Below are 8,969 nucleotides of genomic sequence, written 5' to 3'. Positions count from 1 at the left end.
GAGTGATGAGCTCTACAGCAGAGTCTCACAACTCAATCGCTGGTTGAAAACTGTTTTCTGCCCCTCCCAAAAGATAGAATTTGTTGATAATTGGCCCTCTTTCTGGGACTCACCCACAAACAGGACCAAGCCTGACCTGCTGAGGGGTGACGGACTCCATCCTAGCTGGAGGGGTGCTCTCATCTTATCTACTTACATAGACAGGGCTCTAACACCTCTAGCTCCACAATGAAATAGGGTGCAGGGCAGGCAGCAGGCTTTTAGCCAGCCTGCCAGCTTGGTAGAGTCTGCCACTAGCACAGTCCGTGTAGTCAGCTCAGCTATTCCCATTGAGGCCATGTCTGTGCCTCGACCTGGGTTGAGCAAAACTAAACATGGCGGTGTTTGCCTTAGCAATCTCACTAGGATAAAGACCTCCCCCATTCCTGTCATTATTGAAAGAGATCGTGATACCTCATATCTCAAAATAGGGCTACTTAATGTTAGATCCATTACTTCAAAGGCAATTATAGTAAATTAACTAATCACTGATCACTGATCATCACTGAAACATGGCTTAAGCCTGATGAATTTACTGTGTTAAATGAGGCCTCACCTCCTGGCTACACTAGTGACCATATCCCCCGTGTATCCCACAAAGGTGGAGGTGTTGCTAACATTTACGATAGCAAATTTCAATTTCCCCCCCAAAAATGAAGTTTTCGTCTTTTGAGCTTCTAGTCATGAAATCTATGCAGCCTACTCAATCACTTTTTATAGCTACTGTTTACAGGCCTCCTGGGCCATATACAGCGTTCCTCATTGAGTTCCCTGAATTCCTATCAGACCTTGTAGTCATAGCAGATAATATAAACATTTTTGGTGACTTTAATATTCACATGGAAAAGTCCACAGACCCACTCCAAAGGGCTTTTGGAGCCATCATCGACTCAGTGGGTTTTGTTCAACATGTCTCTGGACCTACTCACTGTCACAGTCATACTCTGGACCTAGTTTTGTCCCATGGAATAAATGTTGTGGATCTTAATGTTTTTCCACATAATGCAGGACTAAAGGACCACCATTTTGTTACGTTTGCAATTACAACAAATAATCTGCTCAGACCCCAACCAAGGAACATCAAAAGTTGTGCTATAAATTCACAGACAACACAAAGATTCCTTGATGTCCTTCCAGACTCCCTCTGTTCACCCAAGGATGTCAGAGAACAAAAATCAGTCAACCACCTAACTGAGGAACTCAATTTAACCTTGCGCAATACCCTACATGCAGGTGCACCCCTAAAAACTAAAAACATTTGTCATAAGAAACTAGGTCTATACTGAAAATACCCGAGCTCTGAAGCAAGCTTCCAGAAAATTTGAACGGAAATGGCGCCACACCAAACTGGAAGTCTTCCGACTAGCTTGGAAAGACAGTACCGTGCAGTATCGAAGAGCCCTTACTACTGCTCGATCATCCTATTTTTCCAACTTAATTGAGGAAAATAAGAACAATCCGAAATTCCTTTTTGATACTGTCGCAAAGCTAACTAAAAAGCAGCATTCCCCAAGAGAGGATGCCTTTCACTTCTTTGAGGAAAAGATCATGATTATTAGAAAGCAAATTATGGACTCCTCTTTAAATCTGCGTATTCCTTCAAAGCTCAGTTGTCCTGAGTCTGCACAACTCTGCCAGGACCTATGATCAAGAGAGACACTCAAGTGTTTTAGTACCATATCTCTTGACACAATGATGAAAATAATCATGGCCTCTAAACCCTCAAGCTGCATACTGGACCCTATTCCAACTAAACTAGCTGCTTCCTGTGCTTGGCCCTCCTATGTTGAACATAAAAAACGGCTCTCTATCCACCAGATGTGTACCAAACTCACTAAAAGTGGCAGTAATAAAGCCTCTCTTGAAAAAGCCAAACCTTGACCCAGAATTTTTTTTTAAACTATCGGCCTATATCGAATATTCCATTCCTCTCAACATTTTTAGAAAAGGCTGTTGCGCAGCAACTCACTGCCTCCCTGAAGACAAACAATGTATACAAAATGCTTCCGTCTGGTTTTAGACTCTATCATAGCACTGAGACTGCACTTGTGACGGTGGTAAATTACCTTTTAATAGCATCAGACCAAGGCTCTGCATCTGTCCTTGTGCTCCTAGACCTTAGTGCTGCTTTTGATACCATCGATCACCACATTCTTTTGGAGAGATTGGAAACCCTCTGAGAAATCAACTGTAAATTTCGGTGTTCCTCAAGGTTCTGTTTTAGGACTACTATTTTTCACTATATATTTTTACCTCTTGGGGATGTCATTTGAAAACATAATGTTAAATTTCACTGCTATGCGGATGATTCACTTCAGCAGTGATAAATTCATGAACTTCTTTATGAAAAGATCATGATTAGAAAGCAAATTAAGGATTCCTCTTTAAATCTGCGTATTCCTCCAAAGCTCAGTTGTCCTGAGTCTGCATAATTCTGTCAGGACCTAGGATCAAGGGAGACACTCAAGTTTTTTAATACTATATCTCTTGACACATTGATGAAAATAATCATGGCCTCTAAACCTTCAAGCTGCATACTGGCCCCAAAATTTACCTCCCTGGAAGCCTGTGTTTCAGACATAAGGAAGTGGATGGCGGCAAATGTTCTACTCTTAAACTCGGAGAAAACAGAGATGCTAGTTCTAGGTCCCAAGAAACAAAGAGATCTTCTGTTGAATCTGACAATTAATTTTGATGGTTGTACAGTCTCAAATAAAATTGTGAAGGACCTCGGCGTTACTCTGGACCCTGATCTCTCTTTTGATGAACACATCAAGACTATTTCAAGGACAGCTTTTTTCCATCTACGTAACATTGCAAAAATCAGAAACATTCTGTCCAAAAATGATGCAGAAAAATTAATCCATGCTTTTGTCACTTCTAGGTTAGACTACTGCAATGCTCTCCTTTCCGGCTACCCGGATAAAGCACTAAATAAACTTCAGTTAGTGCTAAATATGGCTGCTAAAATCCTGACTAGAACCAATTTTTTTTATCATATTACTCCAGTGCTAGCCTCCCTACACTGGCTTCCTGTCAAGGCAAGGGCTGATTTCAAGGTTTTACTGCTAACCTACAAAGCATTACATGGGCTTGCTCCTACCTATCTCTCTGATTTGGTCTTGCCGTACATATCTACACGTACGCTACGGTCACAAGACGCAGGCCTCCTAATTGTCCCTAGAATTTCTAAGCAAACAGCTGGAGGCAGGGCTTTCTCCTATAGAGCTCAATGTTTATGGAATGGTCTGCCTACCTATGTGAGAGACTCAAACCTGGTCTCAACCTTTAAGTCTTTACTGAAGATTCATCTCTTCAGTGGGTCATATGATTGAGTGTAGTCTGGCCCAGGAGTGTGAAGGTGAACGGAAAGGCTCTGGAGCAACAAACCGCCCTTGCTGTCTCTGCCTGTTCGGTTCCCCTCTTTCCACTGGGATTCTCTGCCTCTAACCCTATTACAGGAGTCACTGGCTTACAGGTGCTCTTTCATGCCGTCCCTAGAAGGGTTGCGTCACTTGAGTGGGTTGAGTCACTGATGTGATCTTCCTGTCTGGGTTGGCGCCCCACCTTTGATTGTGCCGTGGCGGAGATCTTTGTGGGCTATACTCGGCCTTGTCTCAGGATGGTAAGTTGGTGGTTGAAGATATCCCTCTAGTGGTATGGGGGCTGTGCTTTGGAAAAGTGGGTGGGGTTATATCCTTCCTGTTTGGCCCTGTCCGGGGGTATCATCGGATGGGGCCACAGTGTCTCCTGACCCCTCCTGTCTCAGCCTCCAGTATTTATGCTGCATTAGTTTATATGTCGGGAGCTAGGGTCAGTTTGTTATATCTGGAGTACTTCTCCTGTCTTATCCGGTGTCCTGTGTGAATTTAAGTATGCTCTCTCTAATTTTCTCTTTCTTTCTCTCTCTCTGAGGACCTGAGCCCTAGGACCATGCCTCAGGACTACCTGGCATGATGACTCCTTGCTGTCCCCAGTCCACCTGGCTGTGCTGCTGCTCCAGTTTCAACTGTTCTGCCTGTGATTATTATTATTTGACCATGCTGGTCATTTATGAACATTTGAATATCTTGGTCATGTTCTGTTATAATCTCCACCCGGCACAGCCAGAAGAGGACTGTCCACCCCTCATAGCCTGGTTCCTCTCTAAGTTTCTTCCTAGGTTTTGGCCTATCTAGGGAGTTTTTCCTAGCCACCGTGCTTCTACACCTACATTGCTTGCTGTTTGAGATATCACTTTATCACTATCACAGCTGATATAAATACATTTGATTTGACATTTGATTAGTACCTTGAGCGTGGCTGAGGTGCACCCGTGACCGGCTCGGATACCGGATTGCACAGCAGAGAAGGTTCGGTGGGATTCGAAATGGTCGGTGATCTGTTTATTAACTTGACTTTAGATAGGCAGGGCAGGATGGATATAGGTCTGTAACAGTTTGGGTCTAGGGTGTCACCCCCTTTGAAGAGGGGGATGGCCGTGGCAGCTTTCCAATCTTTAGGGATCTCGGACGATACGAAAGTGAGGTTGAATAGGCTGGTAATAGAGGTTGCAACAATGGCGGTGGATAGTTTTATAAAGAGTGGGTCCAGATTGTCTAGCCCAGCTGATTTGTACGGGTCCAGGTTTTGCAGCTCTTTCAGAACATCTGCTGTCTGGATTTGGGTGAAGGAGAAGCTGGGGAGGCTTGGGCGAGTATCTGCGGGAGGGGGGGGGGGGGGGGAGCTGTTGGCTGGGGTTGGAGTAACCAGGAGGAAGGCATGGCCAGCCGTCGATTATCATGGATTTATCAGTGGTGACCGTGTTATTTAGCCTCAGTGCAGTGGGCAGCTGGGAGGAGGTGCTCTTGTTCTCCATGGACTTTACAGTGTCCCAAAACTTTTTGGAGTTAGAGCTAAAGGATATGCATTTCTGCTTGAAAAAGCTAGCCTTTGCTTTTCTAACTGTGTATATTGATTCCTAATTTCCCTGAAAAGTTGCATATCACGGAGGCTGTTTGATGCTAATGCAATACGCCACAGGATGTTTTTGTGCTGGTAAAGGGCAGTCAGGTCTGGAGTGAACCAAGGGCTATATCTGTTCCTAGTTCAACATTTTTTGAATGGGGCATGCTCATTTAAGATGGTGAGGAAAGCACTTTTTAAGAACAACCAGGCATCCTCTACTGACGGAATGAGGTCAATATCCTTCCAGGATACCCGGGCCAGGTCGATTAGAAAGGCCTGCTCGCTGAAGTGTTTTAGGGAGCGTTTGACAGTGATGAGGGGTGGTCGCTTGACCACAGACCCATTACAGATGCAGGCAATGAGGCAGTGATCGCTGAGATCCTGGTTGAAGACAGTAGAGGTGTGTTTGGAGGGCAGGTTGGTTAGGATGATATCTATGAGGGTGCCTGTGTTTACGGATTTGTGGTTGTACCTGGTAGGTTCATTGATAATTTGTGTGAGATTGAGGGCATCTAGCTTAGATTGTAGGATGGCCGGGGTGATAAGCATGTCCCAGTTTAGGTCACCTAACAGCACCAGCTCTGACGATAGATGGGGGGCAATCAATTCAAATATGGTGTCCAGGGCACAACTGGGGGCAGAAATTGGTCTATAGCAAGCGGCAATGTTGAGAGACTTGTTTCTGGATAGCCTGAAGAGTTCTGTCATACTATCTCTGCTCCGTCCCCTTTGGCAGTTCTATCTTGTCGGAAAATGTTATATGGATGGAAAATGTCAGGGTTTTTGGTGGTCTCCTAAGCCAGAATTCAGACACGGCTAGGGCATCTGGGTTGGCAGAGTGTGCTAAAACAGTGAATAAAACAAACTTAGGCTTCTAATGTTAACATGCATGAAACTAAGGCTTTTACTGTTACAGAAGTCAACAAATGAGAGCACCTGGGGAAGAACCGTCAGATCTAGAGTTCTGAAACTTTAGAAACCTGTTCTAGAGCTCAGGTTGGTAGTGTGTGGTGAGTTATGTGGCTCTAGAAGTTATGTGGCTCTATGAGGCTGTTTCTCGGACCGAGAAACAGCCTCATACATTTGCAATGACTTCAATTCATTTTGACCATTACGAAAATGACGATGTTTAGAAAAGTCCCAGAGTCGCAGGACTAGATGCATTGAAACCGGCTCGGCCCATAGAGACGGACCCCAACGTTTCTGGACCCGCAGCTAGAACGTAACTACGTATTTTACATTTTTATTATGGTTTGAACAGAAGGCTCTGTGAATTTTGGGCCTGCTCTGAAATATGTGATAGTTGGCTTCTAAACGTGTTGGAAAAAGTGGGTGTGGTGTCAGTTTGTATCAGTTTGGTGTCAGAATGACATCTAATTGACTGATGGACGGTGACTTGCTGGCTGACTTTTGTCCATTTGCAATATGTTTAAACAGTGAGGTACCATCACCAAAATGACATTCTGAAATTCACATTCACCAATGAGCAATGGAGAGGAACCAGAAACACTGCCTGGCCAGTCAATTTCGCATTCCTGCAGTATTTTTGAGCATGACAAATTCGTGATGGTAAATGCCCATTGAAACATATTGCAAATGCACAGCGCACACATATGTCTTATGCAGAGCTAAGAGTCTGAGTTCAGTCCAACTACACATACCTCACACAGCACCTGTGACAGTAGGTCTTGCTATATGTATTTTTCTGCTGATAAAATGAGGACTCAGTACCCTATAGACCTATGGATGATTTATGTAGGATAGTTGTTGATATATAAAGATAACCTATGAATTATGTCTGATATTGGATACTTTTCTTTTAGTGTTGGAGAATCTCTTGAGAATGACCAAATTAAATATGAATGAATGTGAAGAACATCACACGTTCACTGTTTTCCTCAAATGACCTTTCTGTGGTAGATCCAAGAGGTCAGACCAATGGGCCTTCATCTCATCATACTGAACTTTGTGGACCAGACACATCAATGTGATTACTGAGGGACATTGCCCTCAGTTAGGAGAAGTTAGGAGAAACTAAGTTTTTATGCCACCATAAAGTAACCTCTTCTCTCACTTCCCTTTCAAGTCATTCCAGTAGATCAACAGTGATGGTGATATGGTGATACAGAACATGTGTAAACTAGTTAAAAAGGCTTGGTTTTGCTTAGTAGCTAATCTTACCGGTCAGTTGGCCTACTTGAAATCAATGTTATTGTTGGCCACAAACTCTCTGTGGTAAAAACATTTTCTCCTTCAGTCCGAGCTGTCAAAGAAATAAACATATCACATTTCTGAATGGTACACGTACATCCACTGTATATCAGCTGTGTAATCCACATCATATCAACTGTATAATCCACTTCATATCAACTGTATAATCCACTCTATATCAACTGTATAATCCACTCTATATCAACTGTATTATCCACTGTACATTTGTGTATCACCTAATTGTATATCATGTATGCATAGCCGTGGGAAATACTTTGGGGGTGGGGGTGCAGGAGCCTCAGCACCCTCAGCACCCTTACTTCCCTACGGATATGAATGTATGCACATTTTTTGTAAACTCCTCTGTCTGTATTGTGTCTCAAAATTGTTTCTATCACTAGCAGCACCAGATCACCAAGTAAAACTCTCAGTATGGTGTCTATCACTAGCAGCACCATATCACCAAGTAAAACTCTCAGTATGGTGTCTCCTACTAGCAGCACCAGATCACCAAGTAAAACTCTCAGTATGGTGTCTATCACTAGCAGCACTATAGCACCAAGTAAAACTCTCCCTATGCTGTCTCTCACTAGCAGCACCATATCACCAAGTAAAACTTTCAGTGTGTTGTCTCTCACTAGCAGCACCATATCACCAAGTACAACTCTCAGTATGGTGTCTATCACTAGCAGCACCATATCACCAAGTAAAACTCTCAGTATGGTGTCTCCTACTAGCAGCACTATATCACCAAGTAAAACTCTCAGTATGTTGTCTCTCACTAGCAGCACCATATCACCAAGTACAACTGATTACGTTGTATATCACTAGCAGCACCATATCACTAAGTACAACTGATTATGTTGTCTATCACTAGCAGCACCATATCACCAAGTACAACTCTCAGTGTGTTGTCTCCTACTAGCAGCACCATATCACCAAGTAAAACTCTCAGTATGGTGTCTCCTACTAGCAGCACTATATCACCAAGTAAAACACTCAGTATGGTGTCTATCACTAGCAGCACCATATCACCAAGTAAAACTCTCAGTATGTTGTCTCTTACTAGCAGCACCTTATCACCAAGTACAACTGATTACGTTGTCTATCACTAGCAGCACCATATCACCAAGTACAACTGATTATGTTGTCTATCACTAGCAGCACCATATCACCAAGTAAAACTCTCAGTGTGGTGTCTATTACTAGGAGCACCATATCACCAAGTAAAACTCTCAGTATGTTGACTATTACTAGCAGCACCTTATCACCAAGTAAAACTGGGTATGTTGTCTATCACTAGCAGCACCTTATCACCAAGTAAAACTGGGTATGTTGTCTATCACTAGCAGCACCTTATCACCAAGTAAAACTGGGTATGTTGTCTATCACTAGCAGCACCTTATCACCAAGTAAAACTCTCAGTATGTTGACTATTACTAGCAGCACCTTATCACCAAGTAAAACTGGGTATGTTGTCTATCACTAGCAGCACCTTATCACCAAGTAAAACTGGGTATGTTGTCTATCACTAGCAGCACCTTATCACCAAGTAAAACTGGGTATGTTGTCTATCGCTAGCAGCACCTTATCACCAAGTAAAACTCTCAGTATGTTGACTATTACTAGCAGCACCTTATCACCAAGTAAAACTGGGTATGTTGTCTATCACTAGCAGCACCTTATCACCAAGTAAAACTGGGTATGTTGTCTATCACTAGCAGCACCTTATCACCAAGTAAAACTGGGTATGTTGTCTATCACTAGCAGCA

The sequence above is a fragment of the Oncorhynchus mykiss genome, chromosome 25, assembly GCF_057628025.1.
Source record: "Oncorhynchus mykiss isolate SJ-2025 chromosome 25, ASM5762802v1, whole genome shotgun sequence".
Lineage (NCBI taxonomy): Eukaryota > Metazoa > Chordata > Actinopteri > Salmoniformes > Salmonidae > Oncorhynchus > Oncorhynchus mykiss.
The sequence above is the reverse complement of the archived record's forward strand: the minus strand, read 5'-3'. Positions refer to the sequence as shown.